Source organism: Ictidomys tridecemlineatus, chromosome 9 (assembly GCF_052094955.1).
Source record: "Ictidomys tridecemlineatus isolate mIctTri1 chromosome 9, mIctTri1.hap1, whole genome shotgun sequence".
NCBI lineage: Eukaryota > Metazoa > Chordata > Mammalia > Rodentia > Sciuridae > Ictidomys > Ictidomys tridecemlineatus.
This window is the reverse complement of record NC_135485.1, coordinates 12797370-12820127: the sequence shown is the minus strand read 5'-3', so window position 1 is coordinate 12820127 and position 22758 is coordinate 12797370.

Below are 22758 nucleotides of genomic sequence, written 5' to 3'. Positions count from 1 at the left end.
ATGCCTAATCTTTTGAGGAATCTCCATACTGATCTCTATGGTGGTGGTACTAATTTACAATCCCACCAACAGTGTAAAATTGTTCCTTTTTCTCTACATCCTCCCTATCATTTATTATTCTTTGTATTCCTGATATCTTTTATTCTAACTGGAGTGAGATGAAATCTCAGTGTAGTTTTGATTTGCAGAGAAAATGGAAGTCTTTCACAGTTAGTGGTAATGCAAATTAGTTCATTCATTATAGAAAACACTAAGGAAGTTCCTAAAAAAGCTGAAAATAGAACTATAGTATAGTCCAGTAATTCTACTACTGGATAAATATACAAAGGAAATGAAATCTGTGTTGAGACATCTGCATGCCCATGTTTATTGCAGCACTAATCACAATAGCTAAGATACATAATCAATCTAAGTGTTGATTGGATGCATGGATAAAGAATATGTGGCTTATAACCCAATGGAATACTATTTGACTATTTTTTAAAAAAGAAAATTCTGTGACTTGTAACAATACAGATGAACCTGGAAGACATTATGTTGAGTGAAATAAACCAGGCATAGAACTTTCACCCATATGTGTAATCTAAAAATGCTGATCTCACAGAAGTAGAGAGTATAAAGGTGGTTACCAGAGGCTGGTGTGTTTTGGTTGGGAGCTTTGGAGGAATTGTTGATCCAAGAATATGTATTTATACTTAGAAGGAAAAAGTTTAACAGATCTATTGTAGATCAGGGTGTCTATAATTAATAATAATATAGAGTATTTTCAAAAAATGCTAAGAGAGTGAATGTTAAGAGTTTTGAACACAAAACTGATAGCTATGTGAGGCAATATATTTGTTAATTAGTTAGATTTAACCATTCCACAACGTGTAGACATGTCAAAACATCATGTTGCACACAGTAAATACATACAATTTTATATGTCAATTTTCTTTAAATGGAAGATTTGAAAAAGAATTTAAAAGTTCTAGAAATAAACATAAAAATGAGTAATCCAAACTAGACCCATCTTGTACCATCCAACTGCTCTAACAGCAGGTCTGCTCTAATGAAATGGCTCCAACTGCCAGACTGTATAAAGGGGGGGGGGGCGGGCCTTGTGCATAAACATTCTAGAGGAAAATGCATATGACCCAAAGCAAGTTTCAAAGCCCTCAAGGCACAAGTTTCTGACCTTAGCTAAATTCACTTCAGCTTCAAAGAGCAGACATAACTTCAGCGATGCTCTGACACTCTTCTTTCATGCTCATGTCTCCATGTAATAATCACCACCTCATCTCCTTCCACGTGAAAGTGCACTTTTGAACTTCATGGACTCATTCCTGGAACAAGGCTAAAGATATTAATTCACATGTACTCTTTTTCTAGTTTTAACACACCTCTTTCTATTTCAATCACAGGAGCTTTGATATATAAAGGAAAGATCCAAAGGAGAAAGGTGAAAATAGCAGGGGGCAGAACCTTTTAAGGATTCCCTTACACATCTCTTTCTATGGGAAGCACACCCCAGGATAACACAGGTGCTCTCCTTGATGTCAACATAATACTTGGAGAAAAAAAAAACAATGACAGGCAATTCTATTGTTTTATAATCAAATGTGGCATAGAGCAGTTTACTCTGGAGTAACAAACCCTAATTTCAGCAGCTTGATGCAAAAGGTTCCTTCTTGCTCAAGTCACAATCCACTAAATTTTTTCTGATTCTCCTGAGTTTCCAAGTAATGACTCAGGAATCCAAGTGCCTCCTTATCATGTGAGTTCATCATAACATTATCAGCCACATGGACTATAAAAGGAGAGCTATGGTTTAAGGTTAGGCTTAAAAATCCTTCCTGCCAATATTCCATTAGCCATAACTAGCCACATGGTTCCAACCCAAGGATGTGAAGGAAGCTGAGACCATAGTTTTCCTAAGTGTCCAGGGAACAGAAGTGGACTGCTGAACATCTAGCCAGTCTCTGCAGTGTTTTCCTCACTCTGCTCTCATTTCAGTGTGGACAGGGATTGTCTTATCCATCTTATCAACATATTGCCCATAATAGTTGTGTGTCAATAAATAATTTTTGAATGGATGAATGAAAAAGCTCATTTCTACTTATATCCCTGTCCTTCTGTAAGTCTACTATGTAGGGTGTTTATTACATAAATCTCATGAAATTTGTGTCTTTGATTTAGTAGAAGAGTGAACTCCTGTCTAATGGCAACCTCCTCAGCTGCTCAGCCTGGGACCATGGTCATCCCCCTTGGCTAGTCTGTGAATCAGGACTACAGCAGTTATCAGAGTCAAGTCAGAAACAAAACAACAGCCAGATGCTATAGAGCAGTGAAAAGCACCAGTGGTGGGTGAGAACATGGGCTAGAGCAGAGAGTGGAGGACTTTTAGATATTAGCCAGGAGACTGCAAAACACCGATCAGAAATCAGTAAAGGTCGTAGACTTCAAAAATCAGGCAGAAAAGATACAAGGGCTGAGAATGAAATCTAATCACAATAGCTTCCCTTAATAATGGCTGTTGATCTCTTGTGGTAAAACCCTACCATGTTCCACCCTGTTCATCTTCAGTCTGGAACATAACCACATCCGGCATGCTTTGGCATACGGTATTTTTTCCATGCTTGTTATCATAAAAAGGACTCCAGCATTCCCTACTCCCTGCCTTCAACTCTAGTCCACTACTTCATATTACAGATTCACCATGAGTCCAGAATGGGTGATCATAAAAATCTGTTGGTGTAGTCTCTGTCTTCAAGTATTGTATCATGGAGGAGTTACTGGATAATATTAATAGCTGGGCCACAAGTATATATATAATTGATTGCATATATAAGTGAGGACAAGTCCTTCTGAACCTCAATGTTCTAGTCAACAAAATGAAAATATTGAATCAGATGATTTCTCAGGCTCCTTCTCAGTCCAAGGATCTAGGATATTGTGTTCTATGTTTGATAAAATTGTGATTTAAATTCTCAGAGTCTGTTTAGGTATAACAGGATCTTCAAAGAGTTTTCCGATGAGTAAATAGGAATTTCTACCAAGGATAATGGAGTTGATACCTGTTTACTTGATGGCTTATCTTTTTTTTTTTTTTTTTGGTACCAGGGATTGAACACAGGGGCACTTAACCACTGAGCCACATCCCTAGCCCATTTTGTATTTTATTTAGAGACAGGGTCTCACTGAGTTGCTTAGTGCCTTGCTAAATTGCTGATGCTGGCTTTGAACTCGCAATCCTCCTGTCTCAGCCTCTCCAGCCACTGGGATTTCAGGGATGTGCTACCTCACCCAGCCTTGATGGCTTGTCTTTCCAACCTATTCTCAAAAGATTCAAACCTTCTTCAAAAAACAAGTTAGCCAGATGTGGTGGCTCATGCCTGTAATCCCAGCATCTTGGGAGGGTGAGACAGGAGGCTCACAAGTTCAAAGCCAGCCTTAGCAATTTAGCAACACCCTGTCTCAAAATAAAGAACTTTAAAAAATGGCTGAGGACATAGCACAGTTAAGCACCCCTGGGTTCAATCCCCCATACCAAAAATAAATTTGCCCAAGATGATGTAACCACCTGGGGACAGGGGTTTTCTGACTTGCATTCAAATGTCTTTTGCTAAGCAGAGGGTAAATATTTATAATAGTAAAAGCAAAGGGCAAATATTTACCATAATGAAGATTTTGCCACACTATCAATGACTTGATTATAATATTGTTTTAAATGGTAAATTCTTCCACTACCCCACATACAATCTTCCTATTTTTTAAATAATCTGCATGTTTCCATTTTAAATAGTATAGTGATCACTCAATAATGAGATTGTTTTATAAAATTTGAATTGTAGGCAACTTGCAAAAGCAAATCTATTTTGCAAAGAGGTCAACTTAAATAGCAATCAGTCCATAAATCCAGCACAAAAACTATTCTTTAAACGTTTTCCAAAATTGAAAACATGGGTATAAGTGCTTTTCTTCAGAATAATAAATTGATTTTCTCAAATGCAGAACTTGAAGTGAAATTTCCCTGAACCTACTGCTCCCTATTTAGTTCTGTGTATGCCTGACCCTGAGCAATGCAAACTGATTGACAAGGAGAATAATTTCCTACATATTGTTTTAAACCAAGGAAACCTATTTCCAAAGGAGTTTCTTTGTATTAATACCTTTCCCAAAGATTGGAGCCAAATTCTCTTGTGAAGCTGCACAACATTCCCTTCAATAAAGCCGGCCATTTACACTGCTTTTGAGGTCAAGAGTGTAGTTTCTCAGGGTCTACATATTGTGCCCATTGTTCCCAAGGGTATGGGGAACAAATTTGTCAAAAACAAATTAGAAAATTTTAGTATTGAAATCAGGGAAAAACAGCTATAGAATCTATGGGTTTCTTTAAAAGCCTTTTTTCTTCCAGTGGTTAAGAACAACTATTGAGAGCTCCCCAGGAACTGAACCTGGTGTTAGGGGCTGACAGGCAACATAAATAAGATGGACTTGGAAAGCAACCACACCCATTGTCAAATATCTTGCCATGGATCCAGGGAGGACAAAACAGTGCCTATCCGCCTTTGTTCTCATCCCAAGTGCCTGAGAACCCCATCACATTTACCAGAAACCGTGGCTCATCCCGACAGGTGCCCTGGTGGGAAGTACCGGGGACAAAGACAAGGGGGAAGTCATTTTTGGTGTGAAGGAACATCAGAAAACTTTTGAAGTCATTTTTAAGTCTCCTGCCCCTACCATTCACAAAAGGTCTCTTCACTGAGGACCTCCGCCACCCCTTTTGGCCCCAGAACTTCTATGACAAAGGCTGTTTAATTTTTAATCTTTATAATTTCTTCTGAAGATTTATCCAAAAATCTTTTGATAGTAAGGAAACTTAGGCTGAGAGGAGATTTTGACCCTTGCCCAAATAATCACAGCTCCTAAGCAGAAGAGCCATACAGTGCTGACCCCACGATCCTGGTCTTCTGCTGCATGATGCCCGACTTCATTACCCTCGGGGCTCCTGTTTTGGGCTATAGTTGTCCTCCTTGATTATCAACCCTCAGATCATTTATTCCATTAGGTGCGATAAACAATGGCTGAGTGTAATGAAATATTCACAATTGTTAATAATGAGCAAATGCCAACTCGGTGTCAGGCATTGTTACATGTACTTCCCATCTCCCCTCACCAGCTGTGTGACCCCAGTGGAGTTACTTTATCTTTCTGTGCCTGATTCTCTTCAAATACTACACCATGTTTATCAAAGGACTACTTCAATTATTAAAAAGAGTTTGTGCTCAGTGCTTCCTGACTTAGAGAGGCACCTATATTCCCTACACAGAAGCCAAACATTGTTTAGATTGCTTTTGGAGATGCTGCTGCTTTCTCTCCAATCAAATCGCTCCAGTGCTTGTCACAATAAAGTGTTTGAGGTGAAGAAACAGGGATATGTATGGATCACCCAATGCACGGCTATGTTCTGTCACCATGGAGATGTATTATATTTTATCTTTAAGAGATATAGCTTTTTAAAAAACTTCCCATGAGGTCTGTATCCTTGACTGATGCCAACTTTAACTTTCCTTTGTTCATCCAAAGAAATCCAACAGCTCTTATTCAACACCGTCTTCCCCTCTTCTCCTCCAAGTTCAAGCTCTCTTGTTTCCAGCTAGGATTTTTTCAGCCTCCTCCCACCTTGTTCCACTACCTCCTGTCACTGAGACCCTGATCATTTCGCCCTCTATATTGCTGCCACTGGTTCCTCCTTGGCAGGCAAATCCAACCAGATCTGATCCTTCCTCAAGTTCTTTCAGCAACTCCTCATGGTCTCCAGAATCATCTCATATTTCTTAGTTTGCTGCTCAAAAAACCTTCATGACTCTATCTTATACTCCCCTCTTCCATCGTCTCAATATTTATGAATCTCCAGGGCCTTGACTACACTACAGGCCTTCTCCCTCTTCCCTTCATTCCTTGATGTCTGTGCTTTGAACATGGAGGTATGTCTTCAAGTGATGTTCTTCTTCCCCAAATCTCCCTTAGCACTTCACTGAGGTCGCCAAAGTGCAAGGTCTTCTCATCCATCAAGATCCAGCATCAGCACTGGTGATTATTGAGAGACTTTGCTGATACCTCCCTGACTCTGTCGAATTTGGTTTTCTAAATATGCCCTCATCCCCATGTGCTAATCTCAGTTGGTATATTGGCCTGTGGCGTTTTTGAAGACAGATTGTTTTTCACCTCTGTATTTCCAGGGCATTCTCAACACGTGGTAGGCACTAAATTCCCCTATGTTGAATGAATCAATGAATGGGTTGTTGAATGGCTAGATGGATGGATGGATGGATGGATATCAACTGAACTCATGTGAAACAGATACCATGAAATACATCACCTAACCCAATATGATCTTTCTCTAAAATGTAGGAAGCATAGCATTATATTTTTATGCTAACAAATGAAGAGTGCCATACTTATTGCTTATTAAAATGGCTATAAACACACATCTGTCACTTGTCAGTGATCACAATGCTAGAAAGGATGTTGGTCACATATGCACACCAATACTATAGGAGACAGTGAGCGACCCACAACCTGTTTCAGTCAAGTTGTTATGTCAGAAAATAACCTGGTAGAAAATGAAAATTTTCTATGAAATCTGAAGGTCAATAATTTCTTTTAAAATAATTTCACTTGAGGCAATGGCTGTATGGACTTATGTTCTAATAGTGTTTTTTTTCTTTTTTTTTTACTATTATGGACCTTTGATTTTTATTACCTTCCCCCACCTCCATGTTTTTAGTTCTACACAATGCGGGGATAGATATCATGCCAGTGGTAGCATATGTGCTGCTAAATCCAACATATGGGAAGAGGTGAAAGAGGAACTTTAAAAATGATCAATTTATCATTTTTAGAATTTTTCAAGCTATGAGTCCTGGCACCTCATTTCCAACACTCATGAAAAGCACGCCTACAAATCTATATCTGTTAAGTGAGAAGGGGACAAATGAAGGATTGAATGAGATGGGGTGCAGGATTCCTTCAGGAGTTTAGCCATTTTCAATGTATGATGTCTGGCCTGAGGTGGGCAGATTCAAGTGTCAGCGGGGTGAAGGGAGGAACCGCGGAGTCTGGCAGGCTGGAATCAGACCCTGGTGCAGATCCACGCGAGACTTCCTGACAGCCACTGCACCCCTCTGACTGGGCTCTGGAGAAGCTCCAGGCTGAGTCCTCTTCACTACCCGCTCTCCCAGGAACCACTGACCTGGCTTCAAGGGCCCTCTCCGTCTCTTCACTGCCACAGTCTTTGAAATCCGAGGCCTTGTTTGCTAATACACAAAATATGTCCAGGATATTGCTACACCCCGTGTTAATTTAATTAAGGGTTTTAATGAAGCAGAAAATTAATCAAAAGGTTGTCAGGAGAATATGTCAAAATCGGTCTTTACCAATTTCAACATACTGTTTCTCTAGCCTTCAGCTGTTTCTGGCAGCTTCCTTTATGAAAGTACTGACACAGACTGGATGGAAAAGAAACAGAGACCTTCAGTAAAGGACAAGGGGCAGTCCATTTTCTTTGTCTGTAAAATAGTATTGTTAAGGTTTATTTCTTTTCAGGCTGATAGTGAAGAATAAGCCCTGGCATTTTAAAGAGCTGGAAGATAAGGATTTCTAATAAATGCAAGTCATGCTAGTTACCGTCTTTTTTTTCTCCAGAAACTCTTTAGGTAGCCCCTGCTTAATTGCCCACATTCTGTCACTGTCACTACTGCACTTGCTAAACAGAACTAGCTTATGGTCTTTGTTTCTGTATTTTATTTCAATCTTCTTGATTTCTGGTCTTGGTGGTTTCTTTTTCTTCTACTTACTTTGGGGTCTAATTGCTCTTTGTTTGGCAGGGTCTGAATGTGGAAGCGGAGGTCTTTGATTTGAAAACTTTTTTCTAAGGGCTGGTTAGTGCTATAAATGTATAATAAATGTCTAAGTGTATAAATGTCGAAATGTTGGAACTTAGTTCCATTCTGTTTTAAATATTTTTCACTTGTTTTGTGGCTTACTTAGAAGTGTGTTGTTTACTTTAAAAATATTTGAGGGTTTTCCAGATATTATTGTTTTTGATTTCTAAATTCCATGTGGTCAGGGGAGATGCTTTGCTTTAATTGAGTATATTTAAATTTATTGAGACTTGGCTTAGAAGCAGTTATATGTTTTGTCTTGGAAAATGTTCTCTATATACTTGAAAAGAATGTCTATTCTGCACTTATTGGATATAATAATGTTAAATGTCAATATGATCAAGTTGTTGATAATATTGATAAGTGTTTTTATATGCTTGCTAATTTACAGACATGTATCAATTATTGAGTGGGGTATTAATATTCCCCCACGGTACTCGTGAATTTGATTATTCTCATACTTCTGTCAGTTTTTGCTTCGAATATTTTAAAGCTCTGTTATTAGATACAATGAGTTGGACATATTTATGTCCTCTTGATAAAGTGATCTCGTTATTTTTCAAAACTAAGCTCTCTGTCTCTGATCGTTATATTAGTTTCAAGATCTACTTATAGATTATTCCTCTGCTTTCTTCTTTATATAATCTATAACCACTTTCTTTTGATTAGTTTACCATGATATGTCTATTTCCATTTTTGTTATTTTAATGTATTTCTTTCTTCATACTTATAGTACATGTCTTATAGACAATATGTAGTAAGATCTTGCTTTATATGCAATTTGAAATATTTATCTTTTATATGAAGTGCTTAGTTTGTTTAAATTAATTTGGTTATGGATTTGGTTGCATTTAAATCTATAGTTTTGATACTTTTTCTTATGTATCTCATAATTTTTTTCTATATATTTTCTACATCCTGTGAATTGTGTACTATTATAATTATTTTTTCTCCTTGTTGTCATTTGATTCACACTTTTTTAGTAGTTACTTTACTGTTTTATTATACAAATTTAACATCAGAAAATACCTTCAAATAGTATTATGCCACTTCACATGTAGTATTAGATCTTTAAGTCTTTTTAACATTGTAAATGTTTCACACTTATTATAAAACCCACAATATATTCTACTATATTTTCTGATAGTAAAATTAACTTTCAGAGTAATTTCAAATATAAGGAGCAAATATTTTATATTTAACAACATGTTTACTGTTTCTGGGATTCTATATTTTTTGTATAAATCAAGACTTCAATTGGTATTAATTTTTTTCTACCTAAAATATTTTCTTTAATATATTTATTGCAATCCAAAGACAGATGTTGATCACTTTTTTTGTGTGACTGAAAAGGTCTTTATTTTTCTTCTCTTTTTGTTATTTTTTAAAATTTTTTTTACTGATACACAAAAACATAAAGATTGTACATATTTATAAGGTACCACATGATGTTTCAATACATGTATACATTGTGTGATGTTTAATTCTAGGTTTAAACCTCCTCTAATATTTCTCATTTTTTATGATAAGTACATTCAAAATTCCTCTAGATTTTGAAGCACATAGTATGTTATTCTTTTGTGAAAGACACTCTCACTGGGTAAGAAATCTAGATGCCTAACTGTTTTCTTTCGTCATTTTCATAATGATGCTGTTCTACTACCTTCATGCCTGCATTGTTTCCATTGTGAAGTTAGCTGTCATGCTTATATGTCAAGCTTTTCCTTTCATACTGTGTCTTTTATTTTTTGGCTCTTTTAAGATTTTTCTCTTTACTATTGGTTTTAATTTGATTATAATATGTCAGCATAGTTTTGCTTGAGATTCGTTAAGGTACTTAGATCTTTAAGTTTAGGTTTTGTTTTATGTCACATTCAAAAATATTTCACACTTTAAAAAAATACATTTTTACATACCTCCCCTTATTTCTCTCCTCTCTCTTTTGGACACTAAAGTATACATATATTAGGATGATTGACATTTTCACTCAGCTAATTGATACACTATTAATTTTATCCAGTTCTGTTCTCTTTGTGTTTCACTCGGGATAGTTTCTGTTTCATGGCTTCAAATTCACTAAATGCACTCTGTTCTTGCTACTATTCCATGAATTCAATCCAGTGTATTTGTTTTTTACTTCGTACATCATTTATCACTTCTAGAAGTTTAATATTTTCATGTATCTCCTTTATATGCTAACATGCTAAGGAATGCTTGTACTTTCTTGAAAAGACATAATTATGACTATTTTAATATTCTTATGTTCTAATTTTATCATTTATATGAATTGTTGGCAGGTTTTGATTCATTGATTTTTTTTATTTTCATTATGGTTTGTATTTCCTCATCCTTAGCATGCCATGTAATTTCTTACTGGATGTCATACTTTGTGAATTTTGTACTATTCATTAATGGACATTCTTTTTTCCCTTAAATTCTTGAGGTGACTCTGGTACACAGTTAAATTACACTGAAATTATTTGATTCTTTGCAAGCCTTGCTTTGAATTTAATTTCAAAGCACAGAGTAGCCCTTAATCTAGGGCAAATTTGCTCCATTAGTATTGCAGGACCTTTTTGACAACCAAGTACTGTACTGCATTCTTTCCATTCTGGGAGGGGACTAACAATTGCTGGCCTTGTGTGACCTCCAAGATTGTTCCTTTTACTTTTTTCAAGTAATTCTATTTTCAAGTAGTGGATTATTACCTATCTGAACATCTGGATGAAGATTATCCTTGGATTTTTTAGCTTTCTCTCTCTCTTTATGAAGTCCTCTCTGACTCACGATTCTTCTCTGTTCCACCACTCCTTCTCTGGACTCTGCATCCTGTGTCTTCAGCTTGAGCTTCTCCATGGTTTTCTCTCCTTGTGCTCTTGCCATAAAACTCTCTTCAGATAGCTTAGACCACCTTTGGGCACACATTGTTTTATTTCTTCTCTCAGATTTCATTGCATTGTACTGTCTAATTAACAATGTCTGAAAATTGTTGATTTGTACATGTTTCACATCTTTTAATTGGTTAAAATTGGAAGTACAAACCTGGTATATTTACTCCATCTTGCCTGAGAGTAGAGTTCAACACATAGGTTTTGAATAAAGGATAAATAAATAAAATGTAGTCTACAACATTTGAAAAGAAGAAATTGTGGGAATAAAGCACAGTGCTAGTTACTTTATGTGAGAAAGTATATGGAATAAGATTGCATCTTAAAAAGATTGCATCTATCACTGTGTTAGCTTTCCATTCCTATAGCCAAATACTTGAAATAATTAGTACATAATAATAAATAATGCTTTATTCTGGCTCATGGTTTTAGAGGTTTCAATCTATGATCTAATGGACCTATTGCTTTTAGGCCTCTGGGGGCAGTGCTGGATGGCAATGGTGGAAAGACATAGCAGAGCAAACTGCTCGCCTCATAGACAGGAAGTAAAATCAGAAAAGGAATCCCCTTCAAGAACATGCCCTCAAAGACCTGAAGAGCTCCCATTGAACCCACTTCCTACAAGTCCACAGCACTTCCCAGTGGCACCATCCTAGGAACTAAGAGTTTAACGCATGGACCTTCAAAAGCCACTCAACATCTGGACTTCAGCACTCAGTGCCCATCATAAAGTCTTCATTCAACAAATGGTGGTTTAATACTATTCGTGTCCACTTGGCCAAGTACTGATCCTAGATTTTGTGAGCTAGACATTCTCCTGTTTTGCCTCGAGTGAAGTACAAAGTCCCATCCACAAGTATAAGAATAAATTCGGGCTTTGAAAACTCACAGGGACCCCTTCTATTTTAATTGTTATTCTATTTTATACTTTGATCCAGAAAATTGCTAAGATAGAAAGAAAGAGAAAAACCATAAGATAAAATTAGATGATAAGATCAAAGGACATTCAGAGATTATGTATAGTATTTTAATAAATTTGGTGGGCTCATCACGATGGTATTGAATAAGCTGGCCAAATCTGATCAAGCCCATTAGGTTTCCTATTGTCTATGGCAGCTTTCACAATATGACACCAGAGTTGAGGAGGTGAGATAAAGACCATGTTGTCTCTAATACTAAAAATGCTTCCTACCTGGAAAATTTGCCCATCTCTGGAGTAGACTAAAACAATATCTCCATCCTAGTTCCTCTACCACCTCCATCAATAGTCTTCTCACCATGATGATTTCTAAGTTCTAAATCTTTACTTCAGTTTTTATCTTTTCCCAGATATAGAAAACCCTTCCCTTTAGCTAACCCACTTTTCTCCAGCTTCACATATCACTTCAGGCACCAGATTCCTCTATCAGCCTTCTGTGGTATATAAAGATGGGCCGAGGGCTTCCATTGGCACCTGCTTCTGTAACACTTACCACATTATATTAAAAGAGCATGTTTACAATTAAGTAAAAAAAAACAAATAAAAATAATTGATTTACAATCTAGTCTTATAACTGAAATATTGAGATCCATGGTGCAATGGATGGTGGCATGATCACATCTAGGTTCCCAGGACCTAGTATATCTCTACAAACATAATAGGCATCCAACCGAGATTTTGTGGTTTGTGAGGGAAAATTATGTTGAAAATAAGTCTTAATAGATGTACTTAAACCCATAAACCAATGGTTTATTACTGTGTTTTTACAACAGGATTCTGCTCCCTTCTTGGGATACACTCAGGAGTTGCAGTTAATCTTTCCCATTCTTTTTAGTGTTCAAATGTCCCGGAGCTGTCCAGCATCCTCGGTGCTGAGACGTCTCTTCATTCCATCATCAAAAGTTTCTGGAATAGGACTTGAAGCACAACTACAGAACCCATTAAACTCATACAGAGGTCAAGGCATGAATGTTGAATTCTTAATCCAAAGAAGGCAAGAATTCTACTCCTGGAATGAGGCAGCATTCCCTAACCTATTCCCTGGATTCATGTGCTGGAATGCATTCAGAAATTCAGCCACTTCTGGGACCTGCCACAAAACCTCCCTAGTAGCACTATCTCTGGTCCACTGGTACCAGCACTTTAGGGGACTTGGCTCTATAGAGTTCAAACTTTTAAATCTTTAATTCACTGTTCTATATCCTATTGTTCTTTCATGACCCTGATTCCTTTCTTATGAACACCACAATATCAAAGGGACCACTTATATCCACCAATAAGCTTGATGTACTATCAGAGAAAAAAATAATGTACTATCAGAAAAAAAATCTTACTGCTGTCTGTAAAGTTAAAGAGGGACAAGAATCTGGGAAAACATCAGTCCAAAAGCTAGGACCAGAAGGTGGCTATGTTTTCATTTCTACTTAATTCAACAGAAGTAAAAGGTATTTTGTGGATCTAATTTATGTAGTTTGTATCAGATGCTTACTCCAAAGGTACATGCTAGTTTTAAAAAACCTAGAGCAGTTAAATAACGCATCCTAGATCACAGAATTAGAAATAGAAAAGCTGGAATGGGACCTTTCAATGCCTGCTCTTCTCCTGCCTTCCATGGACACCCAGTCTTGAACATTCTACACTACAATACATATAAAATATCCATTATGCATTTTTCTAGTCCATGACTCATAGATTTGGATCCTTTGTATTTAATTTCATTTGATATACATAAATTGTAGAGAAATATATATATATAATATATATATACATGTGCATGTGTGTATGTGTGTATATATATGCATATATATAAATATATATGCATATGTATATATATGTATATAGGGGGCCTGCAAAAAAACTAAAAACCTATCATAATTGGTAAATATAAATATATATTTATATTTACCAATATAATTTATATTTACATATATATTTTTTTAACCAAGTAAGACAGGTTTTAGTTTTTTGCAGGCCCCCTAAACAGCCTCATATATATTAGATATGTAATTTCATTTGATTCTCTTAGATGTGCTATCAGATAATTGTGGTTGTTATTTTGCTACCATTTTATAAATGAGGAAACTGAGGCTTTCAGAGGGTTAAGTAACATGCCCAGTTTCACACAGCTAATATTTAACGGCACTAGGAAGCAAAACCAGGCCACAAGTTATCTTATACCTCCTCCCAAATGGAGAGGTATGTTTAAATGTCAATCAATTTTTTCTGCAGAGGAGGACATGAATACACCTTGCACCACAAAACTTGCAAGTGACAGTGGCCCAGATAATAACCGCCTTTTACATTAAGACAACGCTTTCTGGTTCACAAAACATTTCCTTATGTCGTTTTCTCTCCTTACCACTTGAGGCCCCACTCGGCTCCTGAGAATTTCCCCCTAAGATTTGACTTGCCCATTCAAAGGAAAGAGACTGCTCTTGCAACTTAGTTTTTAGAGCAAGCCAAATGAGCAGGAAGAGTAGGCCCCCACATAGGGCTGGAGTGGCCCATACAAATCTTCCTCAAAAAAAAAAAAAGATCAATGGCATGAGAAATATTGCAGTAAATAGGAAATTAAGGTTTTCATTCTACATGGTCCTTATTTTGCTTTAAGATGATGTGGAATGTAATTTAAGTTGCTCACTATCACACATCTTAATTGATAGACCTCTTCCTTATGTTTTGTTCCCAAGAATTAATGTTTGTATTTAATATCATACTGTCATTATCTTGTTTCCTCTACACTGAAAGGAGTTGTCTGTTATTTGCAGGTGTGGAGGGCCAGCTGGAAACACAATTCCCTTCTCTCCTTCCCTCCTCCCACCGATCACTGGTTATTACGCATAATTACATGGAAGCATGTATCAGACTTTATTATAATGCATGACAGTGTGCTTTAAGTAAATTAGAAATTTGCATATCAATTCAGGGGGAAAACTGAAATGCCATTCAGGACCTTTTATTTACATCCCAAGGATTTCTAGTTTTTAGGAATGGCTTCTTTCCTCAGGTTTTTAATCGGAGTTTAATATTTGAAAGCATGATGAAGTCAAGAGGGAGGGGGAGGGACCCTGACTCCTGTGCAGGGTTTTCTGCCTCCTTCCCTCCTCCCTGTCCTAGTAACCAGCTGAGCAAATGGCTCCTTAGTAACCAGGGAGGTCATGCATCTGCTGTGCTTAGCATTTACCTTATAAGGTTTCACCCGCTGTGGCCAGTAGGTAGCAAGCTCCGTGGTTTCAGTACTTCTGCAGCCAGAAGAAATCAGAACCACCCCAAGCAGACATGGCCACACTCCCCAGAGTGTCAAGAAATAAGAGTCCCCAATTACCTCTGTACTGGCACTGCCTGCAACCTCTAGTACTGCACTCCCAGCTTCCTTGACCTTGGAGAGAGTTGACCTGTGCAGAGGAATTGCCAGGGGCCTTCTAGACTGTGGATAAAGGCCCCTGAGTGGGTCCCCTTCAAGCAGGGAGAGGGGAAGGAATCCAACTTCTTCCTGGATTCCCTTTGTGGATGCTGAATCATTCCTGGTGGATATGTTTGTCCCTCAGCTCATTAAGATAATTTGCAAAAGTGTATTTTTGCCTTTGGAGAGCACTGAGGCTATCAGAGGGTGTCGTTTTCCACAACAAAGTTCCTCACATTTCATTTTGCAAAAGCTTTGTTTCAGTTCTACTGTACTGTATGTTTGTTCATTTATGGATTTAGAAATTCAATGCCTAGGAAAGCTTTCTTTGGATTTTTTTTAATCTATATACAGTTAGATCAATGCTCATGAGATAGAAAATAAAATGGCATCTTTGACGTTTAATAAATTTCTGCAAATCAAGAAAGTAATCCTATGAAGTCTATTTTTTTGAAATTATAATTTAACGTTTTTATTTTGTCACCCTTAAAAGGATTAATTTTCTTTTAATTACATTCCTTTCATACTTATATTTCCTTACATTTTAAAAATAATATCTAATAGTTAAATGGTTTTGCAAGCAGAAATATAAGGCTTTATATGATTTTAGCTTTAAGACCAAAGAAATCTATTTTTAATTCAGAATAGAAACTGCTGCTATTAGAATGAACCATTAAGAATTGCCTACGGTTGACTTTTTTTGACCTACATCTGCAGCAATTTCTTATGGTGAAAGCTAAGAAACAACCAGTCAATCATCTTGTTGCTTCAACAACATAGAAAAGCAGTATATATTCACTTTGTTTATTTGAATCTTCTCCTTATTTCACATTGAACTCGATAGAGGTGATGTCATGATCTAGTTGCTTCCCCCATGAGATTAAAAATTACAACAGGTAAGAAGAATAATGTAACCGATATTCTTTTGTTGTTATTACTTTGTTTGGCTTTTTTTCTGTAAGTTCTCAGGCAAGTTTCGTTGGCATGATTCCTTCTGTTAAAACATACAGGATGGTTTAGAAAGGGCTTAGCTTCCCTGTACCCTGAAGAAGGCACCTTGTATGTCCTCTGGAGCAGCCACTAAGCCATATGAAGCAAGTACCAGGAAGACTTCTACCTTGTGCCACACAGCAATTGTTCGAGGACAAAGATCTGTAATCAATTGAAGCAGCAGAAAACAGGAAACAGAGAATGCAACTGTCCATAGCCATATTAATATGCCCTGGTGTTCCAGCATGCTATGGATGCTGTCACCTGGCATGTTTAAGTTGAATGCTTAGTTGGATGCATTATCACCAAAATTATATATCCCAGTTTCTCTTTCAGCTGGCTTTGTTGATAGGTTCAAATTTCTGGCTGATGAAATATAAACAGGGTTAATAAAATATCTAGGAAGTCTTCTTTCAAAGGAGACTGTTTTCTTTCCTTGTTCCTTCCTATTATCAGGAATGCTAATATGTTGACTGAAACCCTAGTAGCCATTAGGATGAAGAAGCAACCTGGCGGGATGGCAGAACCACACATAGAAGGAGGTAGTGTCTCGGTAACCTGGAAGCATGCACGTCAGTCTTCTGGGAAAGAAGTTTTTTTTTGTTTTTTTTTTTTTTTCAACTTAGTCACTGTTTTTGGTGTTTTCTGTAGCATGCAATCAAGTTTAATCCTAACTAATGTAAATATAATCTAAAAGATTTTAGAATATTTTAATTAATGCAACTTAATAATGGAAAAAAGAATTGACTTAACCTATGATTTTTTTTTTATCCTAAAGGGATTGAAACATTAATCAAACTTTATATTATGCTTCCATTCCAGTTCCTACTCTCTGGGTATATTGAATGTCTAAATTCTGACAAGGTACCATTATCCGGGGCAAGCCCTTTGATGAGAGAAAGGCAGACAAATGTTCATTATTTCCATTTCTGCATTTTAATTTAAAAGCATCGAAATGCTAATTATGCAATTCAACTATTTGTTTATCAGATGCATGGAGGCAGAAGTAAAATAGATGCATCAATAATTTGTACATTTAATTCGTGTGTGTGCACGCTCACTAGAGGCAAGTCATTACACTCAACAGCCTTCTTTAGAGGTAACTAAAAAAGTCAGAGCAACACTTACCAAGAAATATCATATCAAGTAAAAGCAAATGTCACATACGGCGGCTCATCCTTATGCTGGCTTCTTGTTTACCTCTACTTTTCATGATTACCCAATCTATTTCTACTTTTCTTTATGATTAGCAGTTATCCTTTGAATCTTTACTCAGAAACTAATATCACATGTGAGAACAGGAAAATATAAGCTAATAATCCTAATATAAACAATAATAATTTTACTTTTCCAAAGTGCTTTCATACAAAAAGTTCCGAGTGCCTTATAAATTATATATACAGGAATCACTTAACCTCCCACTAAAAGGCTGCTACTCCTAAAACTAAATTCTCCGTAGTGTGGTGCAGCAGGAAAGTCTGCTGTGATCATGTACAATTGCTAGAGGAGTTTTAGGGAAGTAAAGTGTAATTCCCTACTCAGTGTCACTAAAAGCTTTGAACAATCCCTTTAGGAAAACATCAGGGGAGCTTTTAATCACCAGAAGTAGTCAACTCTCTGTTTTGGGTCTCATCCAATCAAAGTGGAAACCTCAGCCATGGGACAGCACACAAAACCCACCCAGGGTTATAAAGCCAGGTGGACTTCATTAGCAATGGTCTCTTTGCCAAAGACTACATTGTGTAAAGAGAACGGAAAAGAAGATCAGGGCGCAGGCAATACTGTTACTCTTGAAGCTCCTAGGACTAGACTAAGAGGCCAACTTGTGCTTCCTGTTCCTCGTTCTTCAGTCCAGGCTTGAGATCTGGGAACTGACTCCCAGCCCCAGCCACCCACCACAGAGGACGACAGCATGGAACAGTTTTAATATCCCTTGTCCACCTGCCCCTTTTCTAAACCTTCAGAGAACGTGATCTGGCTAATTGCTTTTTCCTCTGTGAAGCATCCTGATTTTTGCTACATCAGGGTTGATCACTCTCCTCTGAACCGCCTCTGCTCATTTTCACGCGGCTAATGTAGTATGGATCAGTCCTACAACAAGTGTTTTTAAACCTTTCTCCTCTGTTAAAGGATTTGCTCCTTGTGTGCTGCAATGGTTCTTTTATCATTGATCAATCCCTGCACCCAATAGGCCAAGTGCTTTATGATGACCAAACAGTTTCATCCCTACCAACTCTAACCCAGACAACTACACCCACCTCCTGGGGCCCTTGCAGGGATCATGCTCACTCTCTGCTCATTTATTGTAAATGCTGCAACAGTCAGAGAGCTTCTAAAACACCACCAACACTTTCTCACCTCCTCTCCCTCTTCTACCTGCCTTCACTGCCTGGCTTGCTTCAAATCCACTATTGGCAATTTTTTTATTCTAAGAACAAGGTCCAAACTCCTTACCACACTAAGGCCTACAGACCTTGAATTTTCTCCAAAACTTAATTTCCCACCTCTTTCTTGGTCACCCTATTCCAGCCACACCAGCTCCTTCCAGAACTTTCCAGACACAGGGCCTTCCCTTCCTCCCTGAGGTCTTCGTCTGTGCTCACCCCTCCAGTTGGCACTCTCTTCGCCTCCCAGGGCCATAAGTCAGGGCAGTGATGGGACAGAACTCACATTGAACAGGTTCACACGGAAGCCTCGGTTCTTTACATTTGAGTAACCCTTCACCCTGCCTTGGCATCTGCCAAGTTCAGTTCTCTTTCTTTAGCTACACGTGTTACTTTCACAGGCTTGGAAGATGTCTTCACCTACTTGTTTTAAGAATATCGAAGCTTCCAGATTCATTATCTCCATCTCCCCCTCTTCCTGACATTACAGTCTTTATAACTTTTAAAAGGTTTTGTGTTTACTCCGGTTGACCTCCTCCCCTCTTGTCTCAGGAGAGATGTATCCTTCCTTTCTCCCCAAGTGAATCCTTCTCACTCTGCTCTTAATAGCACCCTTGTTTTAGACAGCTTTTCTGTTGCTGTGACTAAAAGACCCCAAGAACGATTTTAGAGGAGGAAGTTTATTTGGGAACTCACAGTTTTAGAGGTCTCCGTCCCTAGACAGCCGGCTCCATTCCTCATGTCTCAAGGTGAGGCTAAACATCATGGCAGAAGAGTGTGGCAGAGAGAAGCAGCTCCCATGATGATCAGAAGGCAGAGAGAGAGACTGCATTTGCCAGATACAAGATATATACTCCAAAGGCACACCCCCACTGCCTACATCCTCCAGCCATGGCCTAACTACCTTCAGTTATCACTCAATTAATGCTATCATGGGATCAATTCACTGATTTGGTTAAGGCTATTATAACCCAACCATTTATCCTCTAAATCTTCTTACATTGCCTCACACATGACCTTTGGGGGGACACATCATATCCAGACTATAATATTTCACTCCTAGCTCCCAGAAGCTCATGACCATTTCACAATGCAAAATACATTTAGTCCATTTCCAAGAGTCCCCATACTCTCAACAATTCCAAGACTGCCCAAAAGTTCAAGTCTAAAGTCTCCTTTATAGGCACTCTCATGGTGAGTGCCTATAAAAATCAAAAGTAATTTACAATTATCCAATGAACGCTCTTTCATCCCCACTACTTCCTTTACCCACAAACAGGATAATTATTCTTTTTCAGGCATCTGAGATCTCACACTGCCCAACAGCTCTGTCTCCTCTGCTGAATGCCACCACTCTGTGCTCTCAAGCAAGGCAGGGGAAAGGCTTTCCCAGACCATCCCCTATTTCTCTTTCCCTAATAATCACTTTCTAAAATGCTTGTCTCAAGTCACCATCTCCACCATGACTGCATGGTTTGAATTTGTATCTTCCCCTTGCATAGGGTATCCAAGACTCTTATCTCCAAATGTGTACATGTGCAATTGATTTTTAGGACCAGGTAAAGGCATTTAAGAATGAATCTATTGTTTCAGCTTGGTGAGGTCTTTGGGGGTCCTTAATCTGAGAGCCCATACGCTTCCTTTTCCTTCCAGCTGTGTGTGATCAACAACTTTACAATGAGTGATGGTGCTTGTGAACAAATGGGCATGGTTAACATAAATTCAGAAACCATACCGTGGTTCTTCTCCTACTTTCAAATTCAAGCTTCTGGACAGTTACACTTTCACCTGATGCAGTTACATTCAAATTTCCACTTAATAAATGGAAGATTGAACGGCTGATATCATTTCCAGTGCCAGAAACATTAGGAACATTCAATTAAATAAAATTACTTTTTTTAAACAATAGAAAATTCATGAGGTATACATTTGAATAAGAACATAAAAATAGTGAATAGAAAAAGGAAAATATTTCCATGGTTGAAAAATCTAACTAGAAACAAAAGTGCAGAGTCTTAAGTCTCATCAGACAGTCCTCATTTTAGGCAACAATTGTTTTCCTGGCATGCATCCGGGTATCAATACAGGTCTCAGGCTCCCTATCTCAACAAAGAGGCATGGGTGATCAGAGTTGGCTCATCTAGAAACAAAGGGTCACCTAATGGCCGAAGGAGGGGGACACAAAATGTATAGCACTGAGATTTCAAACCCTTTCACTTTTTGAAAATTCTTTGAGCCTAAAACTAGGCAGAAAAAGAGAATCTAATAAGCTTGCCTCATAATTAGGGTAATCTTTAACAGAGCATTATATCTTATCTCAATAACTCCATAGTAATTAGGTGATTATTGGTGCCCAGTAAAAATACACCACTGAGCATTAAGAATGCAGATGATCAGTACTCACCCTGTGTTTTACACAGAGCTGTAAACTGAAGCATGATAATTATCATGTGCTATAATCTCCAGAATATAAATAACTGTGTAAAGACAATTTGTGGGAGAGGAAAAAATAAAAAATCAACTCAATCAGCACCAACTCTAAGAAGCATATGCCAGTTAAAAGAAGCGTGGACAATGAGGGATTAAGAAATAACAATGTTATGATGACCCACACAGTGTGATTCTACCACAATTCCTGTGGACTGGACCTCTGGATCTATCCCTATTGCTGAAACCCCAGCTCAAACATTCAGCTGTCTTGCTTGGACTGCAGTACTCAAGGACTTGCAGGACTCTCCTAGGTAGTCTCATTGCTCCTGTACATTCTCCACCTTGTCACTAGAATTCCCTTTCTAAAATAAAACTCCAATCATATCAGTGCCCAACTGTGGAATCCTCCATTGTTCTCCACTACTTATAGAATAGAATTCACATTCCACTCAAAGCCCCTCACTAGCAACCTGTTCTGTCTCACCTCTAATGACATTCTCATGCCTGCAGTCTCTACCCTCACTTATGCTGCCACGGTGCCACCTCTCCTATCCCAGCCATGATAGACAAGTCTACTGGTTTCTCCCCATGTCCTGCTCTTCAGTCCCAGTGTAGAGTGTGGCCTACACACCCAGGTCCAACCTCAGCTATGCCTTTTCTTAGCTATAAGATCTTGGAGAAGTGATTTAACTTCTTTGTTAGCAGGATTCTCATCTGCAAAATGGGAATATAATTAAAGTGCCCATCACATAGCCCTTCTGAAAGACTTACATGAGTTATGGCACAATATTCAGAATATAATGAGAGGGACACCAGTTTCTCATTATCCACAGAGATGTGTTTCAAGACCCCAGAAGATATTTGAAACATCAGATAGCACCAAACCATATTTATATTATGTTTTACCGTGTACATATATACCTATGATATAGCTTAATTTGAAATTAGGTACGCAAAGTTGTTCACTATAGCTTGTTATAAAATTGAACAATTTTAGCAATAACTATAATAAAAAATGCTAGCATCACTACTCTTGTGCTTTGGGACCATTATTAAGTAAAATGAGGATTACATGAACACAAGCACTGCTCTACCATAGCATTTTATCTAATAACAAGGATCTCTACTAAGTAATTAATGGGAGGGTAGTTTATACAGCCCAGATACACTGGACAGAGAGATGATTCACATCCAGAATGGGGCAAAGCATAACAGCACAAGATTTCATGATGCTGCTCAGATGTACCATTTAAAACTTATTTTTAATGTCTATAAATTTTCATTTAATATTATCAGGCTAATATTGACAGTAAGCAACTGAAACTGCAGAAAGTGAAGGTCACTGATAAGGGGAAACTAATGTATTCAAGTATTCATTTTTATTATTTTCACTAACCTTTTCCATTTTCTACTAGGCAAGTTTTTGGTGTTCCTTTAAGACTGTAATGATACTTTTCTCTAAGTCTCACACATCACACTTTCTCACCGTCATTAGGCATTTAATTTTCTCTTCTCCCATGGTCACATAATCAAACTACCTGAACTCATTTATTGAACACCTACTATGCAAACACTAACCCCAAATAAATTTAGCTGATATAATAGTTACCATTAGGTATATAAGAAATATGAAGTCATAAAAGCAAAGTAATATTTCCCTCTTACAACCAGCAAAGTAAAAGAATTAGAATTCAAATTTAGCCCTATGTGACTCAAATTCCTCCCATTTCCCACACAATATTGGCACCCAACTGCA